The sequence below is a fragment of the Bos indicus genome, chromosome 23, assembly GCF_029378745.1.
Source record: "Bos indicus isolate NIAB-ARS_2022 breed Sahiwal x Tharparkar chromosome 23, NIAB-ARS_B.indTharparkar_mat_pri_1.0, whole genome shotgun sequence".
Lineage (NCBI taxonomy): Eukaryota > Metazoa > Chordata > Mammalia > Artiodactyla > Bovidae > Bos > Bos indicus.
The window spans coordinates 29,833,316-29,846,604 of record NC_091782.1 but is presented as its reverse complement, the minus strand read 5'-3'; the positions used below and the strand labels follow the sequence as shown (position 1 = coordinate 29,846,604).

Below are 13,289 nucleotides of genomic sequence, written 5' to 3'. Positions count from 1 at the left end.
TAAGACTGAAAACCAGAAGCAGGAGGCTTAAGTCCAAATCCTGACTCCAGGGAACTCCTGACTCCAGGGAACATTAATTGACAGGAGCTCATCAAACACCTCCATACCTACACTGAAACCAAGCACCACACAAGGGCCAACATGTTCCAGAGCAAGACATACCACACAAATTCTCCAGCAACACAGGAACACAGCCCTGAGCTCCAGTATACAGGCTGCCCAAAGTTACTACAAAACCATAGACATCTCATAACTCATTACTGGACACTTCATTGCACTCCAGAGAGAAGAAATCCAGCTCTACCAACCAGAACACTGACACAAGCTTCCCTAACCAAGAAACCTTGACAAGCCAACTGTACAAACCCACACATAGCAAGGAAACTCCACAATAAAGAGAACTCCACAAACTGCCAGAATACAGAAAGGACACCCCAAACTCAGCAGTATAAACAAGATGAAGAGACAGAGGAATACCCAGCAGGTAAAGGATCAGGATAAATGCCCACCAAACCAAACAAAAGAGGAAGAGATAGGGAATCTACCTGATAAAGAATTCTGATTAATGATAGTGAAAATGATCCAAAATCTTGAAATCAAAATGGAATCTCAGTTAAATAGCCTGGAGACAAGGATCGAGAAGATGCAAGAAGGTTTCAACAAAGACCTGGAAGAAATAAAAAAGAGCCAATATATAATGAATAATGCAATAAATGAGATCAAAAACACTCTGGAGGCAACAAATAGTAGAATAACTGAGGCAGAAGATAGGATTAGTGTATTAGAAGGTAGAATGGTAGAAATAAGTGAATCAGAGAGGAAAAAAGAAAAACGAATTAAAATAAATGAGGACAATCTCAGAGACCTCCAGGACAATATTAAATGTTACAACATTCGAATCATAGGAGTCCCAGAAGAAGAAGACAAAAAGAAAGACCATGAGAAAATACTTGAGGAGATAATAGTTGAAAACTTCCCTAAAATGGGGAAGGAAATAATCACCCAAGTCCAAGAAACCCAGAGAGTCCCAAACAGGATAAACCCAAGGCGAAACACCCCAAGACACATATTAATCAAATTAACAAAGATCAAACACAAAGAACAAATATTAAAAGCAGCAAGGGAAAAACAACAAATATCACACAAGGGAATTCCCATAAGGATAACAGCTGATCTTTCAATAGAAACTCTTCAAGCCACGAGAGAATGGCAAGACATACTTAAAGTGATGAAAGAAAATAACCTACAGCCCAGATTACTGTACCCAGCAAGGATCTCATTCAAATATGAAGGAGAAATCAAAAGCTTTACAGACAAGCAAAAGCTGAGAGAATTCAGCACCACCAAACCAGCTCTCCATCAAATACTAAAGGATATTCTCTAGACAGGAAACACAAAAACGGTGTATAAACTCGAACCCAAAACAATAAAGTAAATGGCAACGGGATCATACTTATCAATAATTTCCTTAAACATAAATGGGTTGAATGCCCCAACCAAAAGACAAAGACTGGCTGAATGGATACAAAAACAAGACCCCTATATATGTTGTCTACAAGAGACCCACCTCAAAACAGGGGACACATACAGACTGAAAGTGAAGGGCTGGAAAAAGATTTTCCATGCAAATAGAGACCAAAAGAAAGCAGGAGTAGCAATACTCATATCAGATAAAATAGACTTTAAAACAAAGGTTGTGAAAAGAGACAAAGAAGGACACTACATAATGATCAAAGGATCAATCCAAGAAGAAGATATAACAATTATAAATATATATGCACCCAACATAGGAGCACTGCAATATGTAAGACAAATGCTAACAAGTATGAAAGGGGAAATTAACAATAATACAATAATAGTGGGAGACTTTAATACCCCACTCACACCTATGGATAGATCACTAAACAGAAAATTAACAAGGATACACAAACTTTAAACAATACAATAGACCAATTAGACCTAATTGATATCCATAGGACATTTCACCCCAAAACAATGAATTTCACCTTTTTCTCAAGCGCACATGGAACCTTCTCCAGGATAGATCACATCCTGGGCCATAAGTCTAGCCTTGGTAAATTCAAAAAAATTGAAATCATTCCAAGCATCTTTTCTGACCACAATGCAGTAAGATTAGATCTCAATTACAGGAGAAAAACTATTAAAAATTCCAACATATGGAGGCTGAACAACACGCTGCTGAATAACCAACAAATCACAGAAGAAATCAAAAAAGAAATCAAAATTTGCATAGAAACAAATGAAAATGAAAACACAACAACCCAAAACCTGTGGGACACTGTAAAAGCAGTGCTAAGGGGAAAGTTCATAGCAATACAGGCATACCTCAAGAAACAAGAAAAAAGCCAAATAAATAACCTAACTAAGAAGGCAATGGCACTCCACTCCAGTACTTTTGCCTGGAGAATCCATGGACGGAGGAGCCTGGTTGGCTGCAGTCCATGGGGTTGCTAAGAGTCGGACACGACTGAGCGACTTCACTTTCACTTTTTACTTTCATGCATTGGAGAAGGAAACGGCAACCCACTCCAGTGTTCTTGCCTGGAGAATCCCAGGGACGAGGAAGCCTGGTGGGTTGCCGTCTATGGGGTCGCACAGAGTCGGACACGACTGAAGTGACTTAGCAGCAGCAGCAGCAGCACACCTAAAGCAACTAGAAAAGGAAGAAATGAAGAACCCCAGGGTTAGTAGAAGGAAAGAAATCTTAAATTAGGGCAGAAATAAATGCAAAAGAAACAAAAGAGACCATAGCAAAAATCAACAAAGCCAAAAGCTGGTTCTTTGAAAGGATAAATAAAATTGACAAACCATTAGCCAGACTCATCAAGAAACAAAGGGAGAAAAATCAAATCAACAAAATTAGAAATGAAAATGGAGAGATCACAACAGACAACACAGAAATACAAAGGATCATGAGACTACTATCAGCAATTATATGCCAATAAAATGGACAACGTGGAAGAAATGGACAAATTCTTAGAAAAGTACAACTGTCCAAAACTGGACCAGGAAGAAATAGAAAATCTTAACAGACCCATCACAAGCACGGAAATTGAAACTGTAATCAGAAATCTTCCAGCAAACAAAAGCCCAGGTCCAGACAGCTTCACAGCTGAATTCTACCAAAAATTTAGAGATGAGCTAACACCTATCCTACTCAAACTCTTCCAGAAAATTGCAGAGGAAGGTAAACTTCCAAACTCATTCTATGGGGCCACCATCACCCTAATACCAAAACCTGACAAAGATGCCACAAAAAAAAGAAAACTACAGGCCAATATCACTGATGAACATAGATGCAAAAATCCTTAACAAAAGTCTAGCAATCAGAATCCAATAACACATTAAAAAGATCATACACCATGACCAAATGGGCTTTATCCCAGGGATGCAAGGATTCTTCAATATCCACAAATCAATCAATGTAATACACCACATTTACAAATTGAAAAATAAAAACCATATGATTATCTCAATAGATGCAGAGAAAGCCTTTGACAAAATTCAACATCAATTTATGATAAAAACTCTCCAGAAAGCAGGAATAGAAGGAACATACCTCAACATAATAAAAGCTATATATGACAAACCCACAGCAAACATTATCCTCAATGGTGAAAAATTGAAAGCATTTCCCCTAAAGTCAGAAACAAGACAAGGGTGCCCACTTTCACCATTACTATTCAACATAGTTTTGGCCACAGCAATCAGAGCAGAAAAATAAATAAAAGGGATCCAAATTGGAAATGAAGTAAAACTTTCACTGTTTGCAGATGACATGATCCTTTACATAGAAAACCCTAAAGACTCCACCAGAAAACTACTAGAACTAATCAATGAATATAGTAAAGTTGCAGGATATAAAATCAACACACAGAAATCCCTTGCATTCCTATACACTAATAATGAGAAAATAGAGAAATTAAGGAAACAATTCCATTCACCATTGCAACGAAAAGAATAAAATACTTAGGAATATATCTACCTAAAGAAACTAAAGACATATATATAGAAAACTATAAAACACTGGTGAAAAAAATCAAAGAGGACACTAATAGATGGAGAAATATACCATGTTCATGGATTCGAAGAATCAATATAGTGAAAATGAATATACTACCCAAAGCAATTTATAGATTCAATGCAATCCCTATCAAGCTACCAATGGTATTCTTCACAGAGTTAGAACAAATAATTTCACAATTTGTATGGAAATACAAAAAACCTCAAATAGCCAAAGCAATCTTGAGAAAGAAGAATGGAACTGGAAGAATCAACCTGCCTGACTTCAGGCTCTACTACAAAGCCACAGTCATCAAGACAGTATGGTACTGGCACAAAGACAGAAAGGTAGATCAATGGAACAAAATAGAAAGCCCGGAGATAAATCCACGCACCTATGGACACCTTATCTTTGACAAAGGAGGCAAGAATATACAATGGATTAAAGACAATCTCTTTAACAAGTGGTGCTGGGAAAACTGGTCAACCACTTGTAAAAGAATGAAACTAGAACACTTTCTAACACCATACACAAAAATAAACTCAAAATGGATTAAAGATCTAAATGTAAGACCAGAAACTATAAAACTCCTAGAGGAAAACATAGGCAAAACACTCTCCAACATACATCACAGCAGGATCCTCTATGACCCACCTCCCAGGATAGTGGAAATAAAAGCAAAAATAAACAAATGGGACCTAATTAAACTTAAAAGCTTCTGCACAACAAAGGAAACTATAAGCAAGGTGAAAAGATAGCCTTCAGAATGGGAGAAAATAATAGCAAATGAAGCAACTGAAAAACAACTAATCTCAAAAATATACAAGCAACTCCTACAGCTCAACTCCAGAAAAATAAATGACCCAATCAAAAAATGGGCCAAAGAACTAAAGAGACATTTCTCCAAAGAAGACATACAGATGGCTAACAAACACATGAAAAGATGCTCAACATCACTCATTATCAGAGAAATGCAAATCAAAACCACTATGAGGTACCATTTCACGCCCGTCAGAATGGCTGCGATCCAAAAATCTACAAGCAATAAATGCTGGAGAGGATGTGGAGAAAAGGGAACCCTCTTACACTGTTGGTGGAAATGCAAACTAGTACAGCTACTATGGAGAACAATGTGGAGATTCCTTAAAAAACTGGAAATAGAACTGCCTTATGATCCAGCAATCCCACTGCTGGGCATACACACTGAGGAAACCAGAATTGAAAGAGACACGTGTACCCCAATGTTCATTGCAGCACTGTTTATAATAGCCAGGACATGGAAGCAACCTAGATGTCCATCAGCAGATGAATGGATAAGAAAGCTGTGGTACATATACACAATGGAGTATTACTCAGCCATTAAAAAGAATACATTTGAATCAGTTCTAATGAGGTGGATGAAACTGGAGCCTATTATACAGAGTGAAGTAAGCCAGAAAGAAAAACACCAATACAGTATACTAATGCATATATATGGAATTTAGAAAGATGGTAACAATAACCTTGTATATGAGACAGCAAAAGAGACACTGATGTATAGAACAGTCTTTTGGACTTTGTGGGAGAGGGAGAGGGTGGGATGATTTGGGAGAATGGCACTGAAACATGTATAATATCATACGAAACGAGTTGCCAGTCCAGGTTCGATGCACGATACTGGATGCTTGGGGCTGGTGCACTGGGACGACCCAGAGGGATGGTACGGGGAGGCAGGAGGGAGGAGGGTTCAGGATGGGAACACGTGTATACCTGTGGTGGATTCATGTTGATATATGGCAAAACCAATACAATATTGTAAAGTTAAAAATAAAATAAAATATATATAAAAAATAAAATAAATAAAATACATAAAAATTACAAAGACTTTGTCAATCTAACATATGATCTCAAAAGGCAATGGCTAAATTAGGAACCACTCAGCCACTTTCAAAATATGTTTTCAAAATGATATTTTTTACACAGGTTTATTGAGGTAGCACTGATATACAACAAAGAACTGCACATATGTAAATAAACAATACGATGATACACAAACACCTATGATACCATTACACAATGGTGGGGGGAAGAAATGGAGGCCATTGTGGGCAGGGGTGGGTCAGCCTCCCCACTTTCTCACATTACATTACAGGAACACAGACACATTCAGACATCTCTACAAAAAGAGAAGTCTGGGTTCTGAAGTCATAGAGTGGGGGCGTGAACACAACTTTCTTCACTCAGTTCCACACAAGCCATCAGTTTCACACTATAGAAGAAAATAATCAAGAATAAATTCAGGTCAGTCATCATAGGTGGCGACATTCTGAACAAATTTCCACTACTCAAAATGTTCAAATCCAGAGCATCCCCATAACCCAACCCCTCTCCCACTTCAGGCCCTCCAGAGTCTCACCTTTAGGAGCATGAGAGATACATTAGGGCCTCAGATCCTATCTTCTCCTGGGATAGAACAGAACTTGGTCAGAGCCCACAGGAGTTAAGACTAAAGGAGACAATACAGGGTGGGTGAACCCCTCCAGGGGGTTCCCATCTACACTATCTCAAGAGTCTCAGGGTTCACCCAGACACACACCTGTCCATACTTACTTGCAGTTTGAGTATAGCTCCCTCCATCTCCATCTGTGGGTAAAAGACATCATGTGAGAGGCCTGGGGGGAGGCAGAGCCTTGAGGTTCTATAGGAATCCCTTAGTCCTGAATCCCAGGGAAGTTTCCAGAACCGTGAATGCAGATCCAGGGCAGGATTGAGAAACATGAGGAAAGAGGGTTTATGGGAACTGTACCACTCCCCTTCTAGATGTCTATACTTAGCTGCTAGAAATCAGATCCCCATTACGGGAATCATCAAAGTGAGAAGGTAATCCTCTTTTACACACATGCCTTTCAAAAGAGTGTTAGAGGGCTTCCCTGGTGGCTCAGTGATAAAGAATTCGCCTGCTAATGCAAGAGACACAGATTCGATCCCTGGTCCAGGACGATTCCAAATGCTGTGAAGCAACCAAGTCCCTGAGCCACAACTCTTGAGCCTGTGTTCTGGAACCCGGGAGCTGCAACCACTGAGCCCACACCCCCTAGAGCCAGTGCTCCACAACAAAAGAAGCCATTGCAATGAGAAGCCTGCGCACAACCACTAGAGTAGCTCCCGGCTCACTGCAACTAGAGAAAACCTGCACAGTAACAAAGACCCAACGCAGCCATAAATAAATAAATAAAATTATTTTAAAAAAAGAGTGTTAGAAACAGGGCCTCAGACTGGGTAAGTGCGTGTATGTAGATGGTGCCTCCCAGCACTGAGGCAAGAGACTGGACATTTTCTGTCTTGAAACCCTGGGGGCACAAGAAAACTCAGATTTCACTCCTCTCCCTACCTGAGCGTTTCTCCTCCAGATCACAGCTCCAGCCACCACTGCCAATACGAGGAGAACCAGGCCAACAATGACGCCCATGGTGAGGAAGGGGGTCTGAGGAGGTTCTGTGGAGGCAAGGGAAGGGCCCTGACCTCAGGCTTGAGCCCTGAACTTGCTGAACTGACTCCTGAAGGGCTCCTGCTTTATCTGAGAGGACACTCCAGCCCCATCCCCCTCCTTACCCCATCTCAGGGTGAGGGGCTTCTGAAGCCCCTCATGCTGCACATGGCAGATGCATCCCCTGAAGCCCTGGTCTCCACAACCTCCATGTCCTGGGTCTGGTCCTCCCCGTCACGCTGCCAGGTCAGTGAGATCTCCGCCCGGTAGAAGCCCAGGGCCCAGCACCTTAGGGTGACCTCACGGTCAGAGATGGGGTGTCGGGTCACATGGGTCTTCGGAGGAACTGAGGAAAAAGGTGAGAAAATTTAGGAACTTTGTATTAATTCTAACAGCCCACATGAAGGGGCACTTCTGTGACCATTCTGAGAATGGAGGGAATAAATGGTGTGAGAGGTGAGAGTACAAAAGACATGAGCCTGGACCCCAGGATATGGGAAAACTTCTTATGCTTTGAGAAGTTCTAGAAACAGGATAAAACAGCCCAGGGTAGGAGGCTCCAGGTCTCTGAGTGAGACAATACAGACTTCTGGTCCTGACCTAGGTGAAGACTGAGTTGATTCAAAAAATCTGGAGCTCAGGTGGCCAGTGAAGAAGGCATGGGGCACAGAAAAAGGTGAGAGAGTAAAGCACTAAGACTTAGGCCAAAGTCAAAGAAATCTGCTAATAAATTATTTCAGAGACCTCCACATCCAGAGAGACAGAATCCTTTAATTGTCCTGAGAAGGACATTTGGTTTTTAAGCAGCCTCACAGAACACAGCAAAAACAAGATGCAAAGAATACCTGTTAAGCAAATGAATGTAACAACGTATGTAAACCTGAGAGTGTCACTGCTTTAGAATTCTTTGCATCTGCTTCTTTTCCACACCTCTTGCTTCTCTAGCCCTTCTCTCTGTTTCTCACATCCCTCATCCCCCTTAGTCTCCACCAACTTCTCATCCCTGAACTGTCGCACAAGAACCACCACCTAACCTGCCACCCATAGACTATTCTCTCCACAGTGGTCAGGAATGCCATTTCAGACACTGAGTAAGAATCTTTAAGCCTTACTCTAAGGATCCAAGTAGTGGAGGAGAGGGGGAAGAATGCTAGTGTCAAGCCTATGCTTCTGCCCTTAAGGTTGGGCTAGTTGGAGGTACAGCCCCAACCTGAGGTGAGATCTGGGAGGGCCCGGGGCCCCTGGTACCTGCGCGCAGCACAGCGTCTCCTTCCCCTTCTCCAGGTATTTGCGGAGCCAGTCCACGCACTCGGTCTCCACGTATGCCCCGTACTGTTCCGCTGCTCCCTCCACCTCCCACTTGCGCGGGATGATCTGTCCACCGTGTACGCCGCGGACCAGGAGCGCATGTCCTCGTTCAGCGTGATGTAACCCGCGCCGTCGTAGGCGAAGTGCTCGTACCCTCGGACGATGCAGCCTTCCGGCCCGACATCGCAGCCAGACAAGTCGAAGGAAGCTGTGCGATTCTGCCCCGCCCCCGCGGTTAGCACCGCCCACTTAGCCCCGCCCAGCGCTCAACCTAGCTTTCCTCCTGCTCCAGACCCCCGGGCGGTGATTGCTCAGAGCCCGTTTTTCTCCTAAATTGAAAACGCAATCCCTGTGAATCCTAGTTCCTACTGCGCTCTTCCCAGACCGAAGAGAGGTCGGAGGATCTCCTGACCTCGGGGGCGAAACCTCGGACCGGGGAACTCAGGGGACCCCGGTCATCGCAGGGGAATGCAGGGCTTGAGACTCACCCAACTAGCTGTGGTTGTGGTTGCCAACTATGACCTGCAGGTTCGACTCTAAGCCTGCGAATGTTCTCTGGCTATCTTGGTTTGCCGGTCCCAGTACTGCGGCCCCTCCTGCTCCATCCACGGCGCCCGAGGCTCCATCCTCGGATTCGCGGTGTCGCTGTTGTATCTTACGAACTGCGTGTCGTCCAAGTAACCGACAGATTGATAAAGGTCCCTCCCGAGGCCAGGACGCGATACCAAAATATGGAAGTACCTCAAGGAGTGGACCCCTGGGACCGGGAGGGGTTGCCACCCGGGCCGACGCTCCTTCGGGCGCGGGTCCCCATGTCCGAGGTGAATGTGACCTGTAGGGGATAAGGGGACGAGCGGGCATGAGAGACGGAAGAGGGCCGGTGGGAGAGTCGAGTGGTGAGAGGAGAGGGCTGGAGGCTCGGAAGGGACAGGGGAGGGTCAGGACGGGACGGGGGCGAGGTAGTGGGTCTGGTCTCGGGGCCATAGAACGCGTCTTCCGCGGCTGTCCCTCGCCCCAGACAGGCGGTCCCCTGGCTTCTCCTGCAGAGGCTATTTCGTCTCGACCCCGCACTCACCCGCCCAGGTCTTGGTCAGAGCCAGGGACTCCGAGAGCAGCAGGAGGAGGGTTCGCAGCTCGGTGACCCACATGCTTGGGATTTGGGGCGAATGTGAGCTCGAACCAGTCTGAGAACTTCATAACAGGGAACCGCGGTGGCGCTGATTGGCTTCCCTAGAAACCAATAGACCGAGACCAGGAGTAGCATCATAGGTGTCCAGGAAGAAGGACCTGACACAGTTTGAGAGAGAAGTGAAACTGTGGGGAAGTTTCACTTGTGTGAAATCTCCAGTGCTGTGGGAATCCCCAGTGCTTAGCTTCCGTGTCCCAGACGCCAACCCCCGCCCCTAGAACCTGAGACCTTGAGCGCCACACCCAGGGCACCTGGGACTTTGTACCCTGCCCCTCTTCTCGAGGCTGCACCAAGAGCACTTTGTCAAACAGTCTCCCTGGCGCTGGGACTGTTTGAGAAAACCAAGGAGAAACCCCCAGGCTGGGCTCAGCCCCTTTGTCTTCCCTTCCCCAGTTCCCTCTCCCTGACTTGCATCCCTATTCACTCATCCCTTGGGCACGCTCCTAGGAAAAACAAACTTCCAAGGAATAGGGTGCCAGAGAGCAACCTGGTCTTAGGAAAGCTGGTGAAGAAACAATGGTATGCTCATTAAACTGGGGGCAGTTGTGTATGTAGAGATTCCTATAGAGACCAGCTTCCTGTTTGCTTGTTAACCATAATCCTGATGTCCCCTGAATGAGCATCTAATCTGTAAAAGTAATGATTTCACCCTTCCCGTGTGAATGTGTCTAAACACCTCTGCAATAACCAAAGTTCAAAACTTCACTCTCCCAAACTGTGGCTCCAGGCTTTTATACTTTAAAATTACCTTTATTCCATAGCCCCGAGTTTTCCTGTCAGAGTCTCAGCACATGGTCAATACAGAAAAGCCCATGGAAGCACAGTTTCTTCCTGCAGAAGACCTGTGCCTATGCAGTAATTTACTACAATGACTAGGTGATGACAGGAGAGGCTACACCATTGAAAGAAGATTTTTTACTAATTACACTTTCAGAGTGGACAGGGCATGGCACACCACACAGGTCCACAGCGGGGGAAGCACCAAGGTTGGCCAGAAGGTCAAGGAGAGGGAGAAAGCATGGCTCAGAACTTTCATGGCATTTTCCTCAGGGCTGAGGGAAAGCAAAGGAGGGCTGGAGAAACATTTTAGGATTGGCTGGTTTGAATAAGGTCATTGGCAGGTTCTGGGAGACAGGACCTGTCTCTAGGTGCCTGGTACCTGGCCCTGGATAATGAGAGCAGAGGAATATTGCTTCCTGGAATGTAAGACCTGATAGAAGTGTGTATGTGTGTGTGTTCGCGCTCAGTCATGTCCAACTCTTTGCGACCCCATAGACTGTAGCCTGCCAGGCTCTGCTATAGAAGAGGTGGTTCCAGATACGGACTCTGGATTGTCTAGTTTGCAAAGAAAAGGTTGCTCCTGGGCAAGCCCTTTGCTGTCTCTAAGAATTGGTCAGCTCTAGAGCGCAAGTCTCTCCCCAGTTATCCAGACCACAAATGGCAGAGCATCAAGAATACAGAAAATAAGAAATATTATTAACACATTATATTTCAACCAGAGTGTACAAACTTTAATCCCCTCAAAGTTGCAAGTGTTCAGTGCAATCAAAGTGTCCTTCACAAACACTCCTGCATCGTCTATGTTTGTGATCCACACCTAAGCGATGTGCACATTTTATTGGGCACTTGGTATTATTTTCTTTAACCTGATTGTCATAAGGAGACATCTGGTTTTTAGGCAGCCTCACAAAACAGAGCAAATACAAGATGCAAAGAATACCTGTTAAGCAAATCAATGTAACATCATATTTAAACCTGAGAGTGTCGCTGCTTTAGAATGCTTTACATCTGCTTCTTCTCCACACCTCTTGCTTCTCTAGCCCTTCTCTCTGTCTCTCTCATCCCTCAGGCCCTCTTCTCCCCTTAGTCTCCACCTACTTCTCATCCCTGAATTGTGGCACAAGAGCCACCACCTCACCTCACCATGGACTATTCCCCCCACAGTGGTCAGGAGTGTCATTTCAGACATTTTTTAATATTCCAGTGGCTCCATCTCACTCTTGGAAAGCTTCTAGAATGTAAGGCACATGAGCACAGGGGCTTTGTGTTAAAGCTTTTTTGGTTAAAGCTGTACCTCCAGCATATAAAGCTATGTTTGATACATAGTGAGCACTAAATTAATGATTGTTGAACAAATGAAATAAACAAACCTGATTGTATTAAAGTCTGATGGCATCATATACAAATCAGAAAATTTTTTAAAGTAGAAAAATTAGGAAAGGTTTTATGTTGTTCAACATATGCGAGAGTTCATAAATTCATTCCAGTGGAGAAAATGTTTTATATGTTGCACAGTTGAGCCTGTGCATTAGTTTTCTATTGCTGCATAAAATGTTACCACAAATGTAGTTGCTCTAACAAGAGCCATTTCAATGCTCCCAGTTCTGTGGATCAGAAGTCCAGGTGCAGTATGGAGAGGGTCTCTGTTCAGCATTTCGTGAAGTTGTGTTTGCAACTAGAGCTTAAGGTCCTCCTCCAAGCTCATGCAGAACTCTCTGCAGAATTTTACTTCTTATAGTTGTAGCACTGAGGTCCCCACTTCCTTTCTTGAGGTCGGTAGAATGCTGCTCTCAGCACCTCTGGCCACCAGCATGCCTTGCTATGTGGGCCCCTCCATTTCAAGCCCTCCCTCACACTGCATCCCTTTCACTGTTTGTTCAGTAATAACCTAGTCTGGTTAAGAGTTCACTTGATCAGGTCTGGATTACCCATGATCATCCCCTGTTGTAAACTCAACTGATATGAACTTAATTACATATGAAAAAATCCCTTCACAGTACCACTTGCATTAGTGTTTGATCAAACAACTGGGAGAATGTGAATAATGAGCAGTTGGTTATTGCCGGCTGTCTTAGAATCTGCCTAATATAGCCTTGTTCTTCCTTTGGGTTTAATTGGGTTACAGTTGGTAATGGAAATTCAAATAAATAAAATTTTGTAAATAGTAATAACATGCTTTCTGTCCATTTAACCATGGGGATTCTCCTTAAATTTTAAAACCAAATGGTATGTTTAATAGAAAGTGTTAGTCGCTCAGTTGTGTCCAACTCTTTGTGACCCCACCAGTCTCCTCTGTCCATGAAATTCTCGAAGCAAGAATACTGGACTGGGTTGCCATTTCCTTCTCCAGGGGATCTTCCTGACCCAGGGATCGAACCCACATCTCCTGAATTGCAGGCAAATTCTCTACCATCTGATACACCAGGGAAGCCCTATGTTTGACATCCTATTGTTAATTTACAACAGATCAAAAATAAAATGCAATAATCCATTATTTTCTTTGGATGCTGTAATAACTGTAT

The 13,289-nt window shown here is 43.7% G+C and overlaps 1 pseudogene; it reads right to left on the bottom strand.

The window, feature by feature from the left end:
* Positions 1-5,956: 5,956 nt before the first annotated feature.
* On the bottom strand, positions 5,957-9,052 carry LOC109576676 (BOLA class I histocompatibility antigen, alpha chain BL3-7-like; annotated as a pseudogene).
* Positions 9,053-13,289: the final 4,237 nt, after the last annotated feature.